The sequence below is a fragment of the Mesoplodon densirostris genome, chromosome 3 (genome assembly GCF_025265405.1).
Source record: "Mesoplodon densirostris isolate mMesDen1 chromosome 3, mMesDen1 primary haplotype, whole genome shotgun sequence".
Lineage (NCBI taxonomy): Eukaryota > Metazoa > Chordata > Mammalia > Artiodactyla > Ziphiidae > Mesoplodon > Mesoplodon densirostris.
In genome coordinates this window covers 31222362-31236482 of record NC_082663.1, presented here as the reverse complement: position 1 = coordinate 31236482, position 14121 = coordinate 31222362, and the positions used below count along the sequence as shown (strand labels likewise).

The 14121-nt window shown below is 41.2% G+C and overlaps 1 protein-coding gene across 6 annotated transcripts in view; it reads left to right on the top strand.

The window, feature by feature from the left end:
• The window catches only part of CPLANE1 (ciliogenesis and planar polarity effector complex subunit 1), a 150295-nt gene that overhangs the window by 134184 nt on the left and 1990 nt on the right, over nucleotides 1–14121 (top strand). The gene's annotated exons all lie outside the window — the stretch shown is intronic.

Below are 14121 nucleotides of genomic sequence, written 5' to 3'. Positions count from 1 at the left end.
AGAAGGCAGCAGACAAGCACAGAGATATTCCTTGGAGTAGCGTTATAATAATAAAAATGGGGGGAAGTCATTCGATTTGGAATATAGAGCATTTCCCGGAATAGGGCAGACATTAACAGTTTGATTTTGGACATGTTAAGATTGGGATGTTTATTGTACATCCAAGGCAAGGTGTCAAGAAGGCCGTTTGCACTATGAAGCTAGAGATACAGGTTTGCGAGTTGTCAGCATGTAGGTATTTCCAGCCATGGAACTAGATGAGGTCAGCGAGGGAGGATGTAGATGTGTAAGGAGACCAATGACCAGGTCCTGGGGCTCTCTGGTAATTCAGCGGACTGAATGTAGGTAGCGTGCATAGCCCATAGTAAATGCAAAACTGTGTACTGCTGTTATTTGGGGGCGGGGGTGCTTATTTCTTGGAGGTATCCTTAGCACATGAGGTTGGTAGAGAGATGAAAGACCAGGTGGCCCAAACCTTAGCACTCCGTTACCTCTTCTTCCCCTCTTCAAGGAGCCACAGGCCTGCTTGTTGGGACCTGAGTTTACTTCCCATCGTATACCCCACATATACACCCATCTCGGGTGTTTCTTTAGGTCACCCAGTAGGGGTAGAATGGGCTGTAATGCTGGCTTTAGAACATGAAGTGTGTTAGGTGGGGCCAGCTTCCTCCAGGCCTCGTGCAGAGAAGCGCTGTCGATGGGCCGACGCGCTAAGCTGCCTGTGGGCGCGAGCTGGGATGAATGTTTCTTTTCAGCAAATACTGATATTCAGTAAGGAGGAAGGGGGCCATAATGTGCGGCTACTGCACTTACCTTGATGCCTGTGCCCAAAGGCGGATTGTAGCTGTGAAGCGCGAGTGGCGATGCCGAGAACACCACTCCTGTGAAGCTTCCACAAGACTTTCCATAAGAGAGAGGCAAGGGGGCTTCCCTGGTGGCGCAGTGGTTGAGAGTCCGCCTGCCGATGCAGGGGACGCGGGTTCGTGCCCCGGTACAGGAAGATCCCACATGCCGCGGAGTGGCTGGGCCCGTGAGCCATGGCCGCTGAGCCTGCGTGTCCAGAGCCTGTGCTCTGCAACAGGAGAGGCCACAGCAGTGAGAGGCCTGCATACCACACACACACAAAAAAACAAACAGAAGAGAGGCAAGGAAGGCCCAGTTCTCTGAGTTCATCCAGCTTTTAACTTGGAACTTCTCGAGAGTTCCTTTTTTTTTTTTTCTGTGGCCTCTCCTCCCTGGACTCTCTTGTCCTAGAGGTTACTGTTGCTTTTTTTGTTTGTTTTGTTTTTGTTTCTTTTTTATTAGTTATCTATTTTATACATATTAGTGTATATATGTCAATCCCAATCTCCCAATTCATCACACCACACCACCCCTGCTTTCTCCCCTTGGTGTCCATACGTTTGTTCTCTACATCTGTGTCTCTATTTCTGCCCTGCAAACCAGTTCATCTGTACCATTTTTCTAGATTCCACATATATGTTAATATACGATATTTATTTTTCTCTTTCTGACTTACTTCCCTCTGTATGACAGTCTCTTGGTCCATCCACGTCTCTACAAATGACCAAATTTCGTTCCTTTTTATAGCTGAGTAACATTCCATTGTATATATGTACCACCTCTTCTTTATCTGTTCATCTGACAATGGGCATTTAGGTTGCTTCCATGATCCTGGCTATTGTAAATAGCATGGCAATGAACATTGGGGTGCATGTGTCTTTTTTTTTTTTTTTTTTTTTTTTTGTGGTACGCGGGCCTCTCACCGCTGTGGCCTCTCCCGTTGCGGAGCACAGGCTCCGGACGCGCAGGCTCAGTGGCCATGGCTCACGGGCCCAGCCGCTCCGCAGCACGTGGGATCCTCCCGGACCGGGGCAAGAACCCATGTCCCCTGCATCAGCAGGCGGACTTTCAACCACTGCGCCACCAGGGAAGCCCGCATGTGTCTTTTTGAATTATGGTTTTCTCTGGGTATATGCCCAGTAGTGGGATTGCTGGGTCATATATTAATTCTATATTTAGTTTTTTAAGGAAACTCCATACTCTTCTCCATAGTGGCTGTATCAATTTACATTCCCACCAACTATGCAAGAGGGTTCCCTTTTCTCTACACCCTCTCCAGCACTTGTTGTTTGTAGATTTTCTGATGATGTCCATTCTAACTGGTGTAAGGTGATACCTCACTGTAGTTTTGATTTGCATTTCTCTAATAATTAGTGATGCTGAGCAGCTTTTCATGTGCTTCTTGGCCATCTGTATGTCTTCTTTGGAGAAATGTCTATTTAGGTCTTCTGCCCATTTTTGATTGGGTTGTTTGTTTTTTTAATATTGAGTTGCATGAGCTGTTTATATATTTTGGAGATTAATCCTTTGTCTGCTGATTTGTTTGCAAATGTTTTCTCCCATTCTGAGGTTTGTCTTTTCATCTTGTTTGTAGTTTCCTTTGCTATACAAAAGCTTTTACGTTTCATTAGGTCCCATTTGTTTATTTTTGTTTTTATTTCCATTACTCTAGGATGTGGGTCAAAAAATATCTTGCTGTGATTTATGTCAAAGAGTGTTCTTCCTGTGTTTTCCTCTGAGGGCCTTATAGTGTCCGGTCTTACATTTAGGTCTTTAATCCATTTTGAGTTTATTTTTGTGTATGGTGTTAGAGAATGTTCTAATTTCATTCTTTTACACGTAGCTGCCCAGTTTTCCCAGCACCACTTATTGAAGAGACTGTATATATACCCTTGCCTTCTTTGTCATAGATTAGTTGACCATAGGTGCATGGGTTTATCTCTGGGCTTTCTATCCTGTTCCATTGATCTATATTTCTGTTTTTGTGCCAGTACCATACTGTCTTGATTGCTGTAGTTTTGTAGTATAGTCTGAAGTCAGGGAGTCTCATTCTTCCAGCTCCATTTTCTTCCCTCAAGATTGCTTTGGCTATTCGGGGTCTTTTGTGTTTCCAGACAAATTTTAAGATTTTTGGTTCTAGTTCTGTAAAAAATGCCATTGGTTATTTGATAGGGATTGCATTGAATCTGTAGATTGCTTTAGGTAGTATAGTCATTTTCACAACATTGATTCTTCCAATCCAAGAACATGGTATATCTCTCCATCTGTTTGTGTCATCTTTGATTTCTTTCATCAGTGCCTTATAGTTTTCTGAGTACAGGACTTTGTCCTCCTTAGGCAGGTTTATTCCTAGGTATTTTATTCTTTTTGTTGCAGTGGTGAATGGAAGTGTTTCCTTGATTTCTCTTTCTGATCTTTCATCTTTAGTGTATAGGAATGCCAGAGATTTCTGTGCATTAATTTTGTATCCTGCAAGTTTATCAAATTCATTGATTAGCTCTAGTAGTTTTCTGGTGGCATCTTTAGGATTATCTATGTACAGTATCATGTCATCTGCAAACAGTGACAGTTTTACTTCTTCTTTTCCAATTTGTATTCCCTTTATTTCTTTTTCTTCTCTGATGGCCGTGGCTAGGACTTCCAAAACTGCTGAATAAGAGTGGCGAGAGTGGACATCCTTGTCTTCTTCCTGATGTTAGAGGAAATGCTTTGTTTTTCACCATTGAGAATGATATTTACTGTGGGTTTGTCATATATGGCCTTTATTATGCTGAGATAGGTTCCCTCTATGCCCACTTTCTGGAGAGTTTTTATCATAAAAGCGTGTTGCATTTTGTCAAAAGTTTTTCTGCATCTATTGAGATGATCATATGCTTTTTATTCTTTAATTTGTTAATATGGTGTATCACATTGACTGATTTGAAGAATCCTTGCATCCCTGGGATAAATCCCACCTGATTATGGTGTATGATGCTTTTAATGTGTTGTTGGATTCTGTTTGCTAGTACTTTGTTGAGCATTTGTTTATCTATATTCTGCAATGATATTGGTCAGTAATTTTCTTTTTTTGTGATATGTTTGTCTGGTTTTGGTATCAAGGTGATGGTAGCCTCATAGAACGAGTTTGGGAATGTTCCTCTGCAATTTTTTGGAAGAGTTTGAGAAAGATGGGTGTTAGCTCTTGTCTAAATGTTTCATAGAATTTACCTGTGAAGCCATCTGGTCCTGGACTTTTTTTGTTGGAAGATTTTAAATCACAGTTTCAATTTCATTACTTGTGATTGGTCTGTTCATATTTTCTATTTCTTCCTGGTTCAGTCTTGGAAGGTTATACCTTTATAAGAATTTGTCCATTTCTTCCAGGTTGTCCATTTTATTGGCATAGAGTTGCTTGTAGTAGTCTTTTATGATGCTTTGTATTTCTATGGTGTCCATTGTAACTTCTCCTTTTTCATTTCTAATTTTATTAATTTGAGTCCTTTCCCTCTTTTTCTTGGTGAGTCTGGCTAAAGGTTTATCAATTTTGTTTATCTTCTCAAAGAAGCAGCTTTTAGTTTTATTGATCTTTGCTATTGTTTTCTTTGTTTCATTTATTTCTGCTCCTGATCTTTATGATTTCTTTCCTTCCACTAACTTTGGGTTTTGTTTGTTCTTCTTTTTCTAGTTCCTTTAGGTGTAAGGTTAGATTGATTACTTGAGACTTTTCTTGTTTCTTGAGGTAGTATTGTATTGCTATAAACTTCCTTCTTAGAACTTTGCTTTTGCTGCATCCCATATGTTTTGGATCGTGTTTTCGTTGTCATTTGTCTCTAGGTATTTTTTTATTTCCTCTTTGATTTCTTCACTGATCTCTTGGTTATTTAGTAACGTATTGTTTAGCCTCCATGTGTTGGTTTTTTTACGTTTTTCCCCTGTAATTTATTTCTAATCTCATAGCGTTGTGGTTGGAAAAGATGCTTGATATGATTTCAGTTTTCTTAAATTTACCAAGCCTTGATTTGCGACCCAAGATTTGGTCGATCCTGTAGCATGTTCCATATGCACTTGAGAAGAAAGTGTAGGGACTTCCCTGGTGGCATAGTGGTTAAGAATCCGCCTGCCAATGCAGGGGACATGGTTTGATCCCTTGTCCAGGAAGATCCCACATGCCACAGAGCAGCTAAGCCCATGTGCCACAACTACTGAGCCTGTGCTCTACAGCCCACAAGCCTCAACTGTTGAAGCCCATGTTTCACACCTACTGAAGCCCATGTGCCTAGAGGCCGTGCTCTGCAACAAAGAGAAGCCACTGCAGTGAGAAGCCTGTGCACCTCAATGAGGAGTAGCCCCCGCTCTTTGCAACTAGACAAAGCCTGCGTGCAGCAACAAAGACGCAACACAGCCAAAAATAAAAATAAATAAATAAATTTATAAAAAATAAAAAAACGAAAGTGTAATCTGTTTTCGGATGGAATGTCCTATAAGTATGAATTAAATCTGTCTGGTCTATTGTGGCATCTAAAGCTTGTGTTTCCTTATTAATTTCCTATCTGGATGATCTGTCCATTGGTGTAAGTGAGGTGTTAAAGTCCCCCACTGTTACTGTTACTGTCAATTTCCTCATTTATAGCTGTTAGCATTTGCCTTATGTATTGAGGTGCTCCTATGTTGGGTGCACATATATTTATAATTGTATATCTTCTTCCTGGATTGATCCCTTGACCACTACGTAGTGTCCTTCCTTGTCTCTTGTACCATTCTTTATTTTAGTGTCTATTTTATGGTATATGAGTATTGCTACTCCAGCTTTCTTTTGATTTCCATTTACATGGAATATCTTTTTCCATCCCACCACTTTCAGTCTGTATGTGTCCCTAGGTCTGAAGTGGGTCTCTTGTAGACAGAATATATATAGGTCTTGTTTTTGTATCCATTCAGTGAGCCTGTGTCTTCTGGTTGGAGCATTTAATCCATTCACCTTTAAGGTAATTATCGATATGTTTGTTCCTAATACCATTTTCTTAATTGTTCTGGGTTTGTTTTTGTAGGTCCTTTTCTTCTGTTGTGTTTCCCACTTAGAGAAGTTCCTTTAGCATTTGTTGTAGAGCTGGTTTGGTGGTGCTGAAGTCTCTTAGCTTTTGCTTGTCTGTAAAGCTTTTGATTTCTCCCTCAAATCTGAATGAGATCCTTGCTGGGTAGAGTAATCTTGGTTGTAGGTTCTTCCCCTTCATCACTTTAAATATATTGTGCCACTTCCTTCTGGCTTGTAGAGTTTCTGCTGAGAAATCAGCTGTTAACCTTATGGGAGTACCCTTGTATGTTATTTGTCATCTTTCCCTTGTTGCTTTTAATAAGTTTTCTTTGTCTCTAATTATTGTCAATTTGATTACTGTGTGTCTTGGCGTGTCTCTCCTTGGGTTTATCCTGCCTGGGACTCTCTGCAGTTCCTGGACTTGAGTGGATATTTCCTTTCCCATGTTAGGGAACTTTTTGACTATAATCTCTTCAAGTATTTTCTCTGGTCCTTTCTCTCTCTCTTCTCCTTCTGGGAACGCTATAATGTGAATGTTGGTGAGTTTAATGTTGTCCCAGAGGTCTCTTAGGCTGTCTTTATCTCTTTTCATTCTTTTTTCTGTTCCACCACACTGAATTCCACTATTCTGTCTTCCAGATCACTTATCCATTCTTCTGCGTCAGTTTTTCTGCTATTGATTTCTTCTAGTGTATTTTCATTTCAGTTATTGTATTGTTCATCTCTGTTTGTTTGCTCTTTGGTTCTTCTACGTGTTCTTTAATTCTCCTAAGTCTTTGTTAAACATTTCTTGCATCTTCTCGATCTTTGCCTCCATTCTTTTTCTGAGGTCCTGGATAATCTTCACTATCATTATTCTGAATTCGTTTTCTGGAAGGTGGCCTATCTCCACTTCATTTAGTTCTTTTTCTGGCGGTGTTTTATCTTGTTCCTTCATCTGGTACATATTCCTCTGCCTTTCCATTTTGTCTAACTTTCTGTGAATGTGGTTTTCATTCCACAGGCTGCAGGGTTGTAGTTCTTTTTCCTTCTGCTCTCCGCCCTCTGGTGGATGAGGCTGTCTAAGAGGCTTGTGGAAGCTTCCTGATGGGAGGGACTGGTGGTGGGTAGAGCTGGGTGTTGATCTGTTGGGCAGAGATCAGTAAAACTTTAATATGCTTGTCTGCTGATGGGTGGGGCTGAGTTCCCTCCCTGTTGCTTTGCCTGAGGTGACCCAGCACTGGAGCCTACAGGCTCTTTAATGGGGCTAATGGCGGACTCCAGGAGGGCTCATGCCAAGGAGTACTTCCCAGAACTTCTGCTACCAGTGTCCATGTCCCCACGGTGAGCCACCGCCGTCCCCCGCCTCTGCAGGAGACCCTCCAATACTAGCAGGTAGGTCTGATTCAGTCTCCTAGGGGGTCACTGCTCCTTCCCCCTGGGTCCTGGTGCACACACTACTTTATGCCCTCCGGGAGTGGAGTCTCTGTTTCCCCCAGTCCTGTTGAAGTCCTGGAATCAAATCCCACTAGACTTCAAAGTCGATTCTCTGGGAATTCCTCCTCCTGTTGCCAGACCCCCAGGTTGGGAAGACTCATGTGGGCCTCAGAACCTTCACTCCAGTGGGTGGACTTCTGTGGTATAATTGTTCTCCAGTTTATGAGTTGCCCACCCAGTGGTTATGGGATTTGATTTTATTGTGATTGCACCTCTCCTACCGTCTCATTGCTCCTTCTCCTTTGTCTTTGGATATGGGGTATCTTTTTTGGTGAGTTCCGGTGTCTTCCTGTCGATGATTGTTCAGCAGTTAGTTGTGATTCCGATGCTCTTGCAAGAGGGAATGAGCACACATCCTTCTACTGTGCCATCTTGAACCAATCTCGGTTACCATTACTTTTAAAATCAAAAGAGATGGCCAGAGGAGATGGAGTCAAGATGGCAGAGAAGAACATGAGCTCACCTCTTCTTAGGAAAACATCAAGATAACAACTGCTGAACGACCACAGACAAAAAAAAAAAAAGAAAAAGCCCTACTGGAACCTACCATAAGGATATCCTACATCCAGAGAAGCCACAGTGAGACAGTAGGAGGGGCAGAATTGCGATAAAATCAAATCCCACAAAATTTGAGTGACCGACAAAATGGAAAATAATTATACCACAGAAGCTGTCCCACAACAGTGAAAGTTCTGAGCCCCACATCAGGCTCCCCGGCCTGGGGGTCTGGCAACCAGAGTAGGAGCCCCCAGAGAATCTGGCTTTGAAGGCTAGTGGGGTTTGATCGCAGGAATTCCACAAGATTGGGAGAAACCGAAACTCCTCTATTGGAGGGTACATACAAGGTCTTGTGTGCACCAGGACCCAGGGAAAAAAGCAGTGACCTCATAAGAGCCTGGGCCAGACCTACCTGCTCCTATGGGAGTGTCTCCTGCAGAGGTGGTGGTGGGGCAGCTGAGGCTCAGTGCGGTGAGAAGGCACAGTGGTGGTTCTGGGGAGCACCCTTCGGTGTGAGCACTCCTGGAGGCTGCCGTTCTGTCTCCAAGACCTTGCCCCACCCAACAACCTGTAGGCTCCAGTGTTGGGATGCCTCAGGCCAAACAGTCAACAGGGATGGACACAGCCCCACCCCACCCATTAGCAGACAGGCTGCTTAAAGTCTTCCTGAGCACATGGCTACCCACGAAACACACCCCTTGACATGGCCCTGCCCACCAGAGGGACAAGACCCAGCTCCACCCACCAGTGGTCAGGAACCAGTCCCTCCCACCAGGAAGCCTGAACAAGCCTCTTAGCATCACCCACCAGGGGGCACAGCAGAAGCAAGAACTACTACCCTGCAGAAGAGAAACCACATTGCAGAAAGTTAGACAAAATGAGACAGGAGGGGAATATGTCCCAGATGAAGGAACAAAATAAAACCCAGAAGAACAACTGAGTAAAGTGGAGACAGCCAATCTACATGAGAAAGAATTCAAAGTAATGATAGAAAAGATTATCCAAGTTCTTGGGAAAAGAATGCAGGCACAGATCGAGAAGTTACAAGAAATGTTTAACAAACACCTAGAATAACTAAAGAACAAACAGAAATGAACAATACAATAACTGAAATGAAAAATACACTGGAAGGAAACAAGGCAGAATAACTGAGACAGAGGAATGGACAAGTGAGCCGGAAGACAGAATGGTGAAAATCACTGCTGCAGAGTAGAATAAAGAAAAAAGAATGTAAAGAAATGATGAGAGCCTAAGAGACCTTTGGGACAACATTAAATGCACCAACATTCGCATTATAGGGGTCCCAGAAGGAGGAGAGGGAGAGAAAGGACCTGAGAAAATATTGAAGAGATAATAAATAGCTGAAAACTTCCCTAACATGGGAAAGGAACCAGCCATAGAAGTCCAAGGAAGCCCAGAGAGTCCCTGGCAGGATAAACCCAAGGAGGAACATGCTAAGACACATGGTAATCAAATTGACAAAAATTAAAGACAAAGAAAAAAATATTAAAAGCAACAAGGGAAAGCAAAAAATAACATACAAGGGAATTCCCAAAAGGTTGTCAGCTGATTCCTCAGCAGAAAGTATGCAGGCCAGAAGGGGGTTGCACGATAGATTTAAAGTGATGAAGGAGAAGAAGCTTCAACCAAGAACACTCTACCCAGCAAGGCCCTCACTCAGATTCGATGGAGAAATCAAAAGCTTTACAGACAAGCAAAAGCTAAGAGAATTCAGTGCTACCAGACCAGCTTTGCAACAAATGCTAAAGGAACTTCTCTAGGTGGAAAAGAAAAGGCCACAAATAGAAACAAGAAAATTATGAACAGAAATGCTCACCAGTAAAGGCAAACATACAGTAAAGGTAGAAAGTCATCCACACACAAGTATGGTATCAAAACCAGCAATTGTGAGGAGAGTACAAATGGAGGATATTGGAAATGAATTTGAGATTAAATGACCAGCAATTTAAAACTATCCTGTTTATGTAGACTGCTGTATCAAAACCTCTTGGTAATCGCAAACCAAAAATCTACAATAGATACGCAAAAAAAAAAAAAAGGAATCCAAACACAACATGAAAGGTAGTCATCAAAAGAGAAGAGAACAAGAGTAAGTGAAGAAAAAACCCTACAAAAACAAATCCAAAACAATTAACAAAATGGCAACAAGAACATATCAATAATTACCTTAAACATAAATGGATTAAATGCTCCAACCAAAAGATATAGACTGGCTGAATAGATACAAAAACAAAACCTATACATCTGCTGTCTACAAGAGATGCACTTCAGATCTAGGGACACATACACACTGAAAGTGAAGGGATGGAAAAAGGTATTACAGGCAAATGGAAATCAAAAGAAAGCTGGAGTAGCAATACTCATCTAAGACAAAATTGACTTCAAAATAAAGACTGTTTCAAGAGACAAAGATGGACACTACATAATGATCAAGGGATCAATCCAGGAAGAAGATATAACGATCTTATAAATATATGCACCCAACATAGAAGCACCTCAGTATGTAAGGCAAATGCTAACAGCCATAAAAAGAGAAATCAACAGTAACACAATAATAGTGTGGAACTTTTAACACCACACTTTCATCAGTGGACAGATCATCGAGACCTAAAATTAATAGGGAAACAGAGGCCTTAAATGACACATTAGACCAGATGGACGTAATTGATGATATTTATAGAGCATTCTATCAAAAAGCAGCAGAATACACATTCTTCTCAAGTGCACATGGAGCATTCTCTAGCATTGGTCACATGCTGGGCCACAAAGCTAGCCTCAGTAAATTTAAGAAAACTGAAATCATGTCAACCATCTTTTCTGACCCCAATGTTATGAGATTAGAATCAACTACAAGGAAAAAACAGTAAAAAACACAAAACATATGGAAGCTAAACAATATAATAGTAAACAACACGGATCACTGAAGAAATCAGAGGAAATCAAAAAATACCTGGAGACAAATGACAGTGAAAGCACAATGATCCAAAACCTATGGGACACAGTTCTGAGAGGGAAGTTTATAGCAATACAATCTTACCTCAGGAACAAGAAAACTGTCAAGTAAACAACCTAACCTTACACCTAAAGCAACTAGAGAAAGAAGAACAAACAAAACCCAAAGTTAGTAGAAGGAAATCACAAAAATCAGAGCAGAAATAAATAGAAACAAAACAGTAGCAAAGATCAATGAAACCAAAAGCTTGTTCTTTGAGAAGATAAACAAAATGGATAAATATTTAGCCAGACTCATCAAGAAAAAAGAGAGGGCTCAAATCAATAAAATTAGAAATGAAAAAGAAGTTACAGCAGACACCACGGAAATACAGAGGGACTACTACAGGCAATTCTATGCCAATAAAATGTACAACCTGGAAAAAACTGACAAATTCTTAGAAAGGTACGATCTCCCAAAACTGAACCAGGAAGAAATGGAAATATGAACAGACCAAATACAAGCACTGAAATTGAAACAGCAATTAAAAAACTTGCAACACACAAAAGTCCAGAACCAAATGGCTTCACAGGTGAATTCTATCAAACAATCAGAGAAGAGTTAACACCCATCCTTCTGAAACTATTCCAAAAAATTGCAGATGAAGGAATACTCCCAAACTGATTCTATGAGGCCGTTGTCACCCTGATACCAAAACTAGACAAAGATACCGCTCACACACACAACGAAAATTACAGGCCAATGTCACTGATGAATATAGACGCAAAAATCCTGAACAGAATACTAGCAAACGAAATCCAGAGACTTCCCTGGTGATCCAGTGGTTAAGAATCCACCTTCCAGTGCAGGGGATGCAGGTTCAATCTCTGGTCAGGGAACTAAGATCCCACATGCCACAGGGCAGGTAAGCCCACTCATGGCGACTACTGAGCCCATATATTCTAGAGCCCACATGCCACTAGTGAGCCCTGTGCCACCACTACTGAGTCCTTGCACTCTAGAGCCCGCACACCACAACTAGAGAGCCTGCGCCCTGCAACTTCTGAGCCTGCACGTTCCGGGCCCATATGCCGCAACTAGTGAGCCAGTGCACCACAGCTACTGAGCCAACAGTCTCTGGAGCCCATGCACCACAACTAGAGAGAAGCCTGCACACCTCAACGAAGAGCCTGCACACCACAAAGATCCCACATGCTGCAGTGAAGATTCCACCTGCCACAACTAAAACCCAATGCAGCCAAATAAAAAACAAACGAAAAACCTCAAATCCAACAGTACATTAAAAGGATCATACACCATGGTCAAGTGGGATTTATTTGAAAGATGCAAGGATTTTTCAGTATCTGCAAATCAGTGTGCTACACCATATCAACAAATTGAAGAATAAAAACTATATGATCATCTCAATAGATGCAGAAAAAGCTTTTGTCAAAATTCAACACCCATTTATGATAAAAACTCTCCAGAAAGTGGGCATTGAGGGAACATACCTCAACATAAAAAGACCATATATGACAAACCCACAGCTAACATCACACAAAACGGTGAAAGGCTGAAAGCATTCCCTTTAAGATCAGGAACAATACAAGGATGTCCACTCTCACCACTTTTATTCAACATAGTTTTGGAAGTTCTAGCAATCAGAGAAGAAAAAGAAAAGGAATGCAGATGGAAAAGAAGAAATAAAACTCACTGTTCACAGATGACATGATACTATACATACAAAATCCTAAAGATGCTACCAGGAAACTACTAGAGCTCATCAATGAATTTGGTTAAGTTGCAGGGTACAAAATTAATGCACAGAAATCTCTGGCATTCCTATACACTAGCAATGAAAAATCAGAGAAATCAAGGAAACAATCCCATTTACCACTGCATCAAAAAGAATAAAATACCTAGGAATAAACCTACCTGTGGAGGCAAAAAGATCTATACTATGAAAACTGTAAGATGCTGATGAAAGCAAAGGTGATGCAAATAGATGGAAAGATATACCATGTTCTTGGATTGGAAGAATCAATATTGTCAAAATGACTGTACTACCTAAGACAATCTACAGATTCAATGCAATCCCTATCAAATTACCAATGGCGTTTTTCACAGAACTAGAACAGAAAATTTTACAATTTGTATGGAAACACAAAAGTGACCCCAAATAGCCAAAGCAGTCTTGAGAAAGCAAAACAGAGTTGGAGGAATCAGGCTCCCTGACTTCAGACTAAACTACAAAGCTACAGTAATCAAAACAGTATGGTACTGGCACAAAAACAAATATAGATCAATGGAACAGTATAGAAAATCCAGAGATAAACCCACACACCTATGGTCAATTAATCTATGACAAAGGAGGCAAGACTATACAGTGAAGAAAAGACAATTTCTTCAATAAATGATGCTGGGAAAACTGGACAGCTACATGTAAAAAAATGAAATTAAGACACTCCCTAACACCATACATAAAAATAAACTCAAAATGGATTAAAGACCTAAATTAAGACCAGATACTATAAAACTCTTAGAGGAAAACATAGGCAGAACACTCTTTGAGGTAAATCACAGCAATATCTTTTTTGATCCTTCTCCTAGAGTAATGGAAATAAAAACAAAAATAAACCAATGGGACCTCATTAAACTCAAAAACTTGCACAGCAAAAGAAACCATAAAACAAAACAAAAGACAACCCACAGAATGGAAGAAAATTTTTGCAAACAATGTGACCAACAAGGGATTAATCTCCAAAATTTACAAACAGCTCATGCAGCTCATCAATATCAAAAAAAACCCCAATCATAAAGTGGGTAGGGCTTCCCTGGTGGTGCAGTGGTTGAGAGTCCGCCTACCGATGCAGGGGACACGGGTTCGTGCCCCGGTCCGGGAAGATCCCACATGCCACGGAGCGGCTGGGCCCGTGAGCCATGGCCACTGAGCCTGCCTGCCCAGAGCCTGTGCTCCGCAACGGGAGAGGCCACAACAGTGAGAGGCCCCCGTACCGCAAAAAAAAAAAAAAAAAGTGGGCAGAAGACCTAAATAGACATTCCTCCAAAGAAGATATACAGATGGCCAAGAGGCACATGAAAAGATGCTCAACATTGCTAATTATTAGAAAATTGCAAGTCAAAACTACAATGAGATATCACTTCACACCAGTGAAAATGGCCATTGTCAAAAAGTCTACAAACAATAAATGCTGGAGAGAGTGTGGAGAAAAGGAATGTTGGCGGGAATGTAAATTCGTATAGCCACTATGAAGAATGGTATGGAGGTTACTAAAAAATCTAAAGATAGAGCTACGATATGATCCAGCAGTCCCACTCC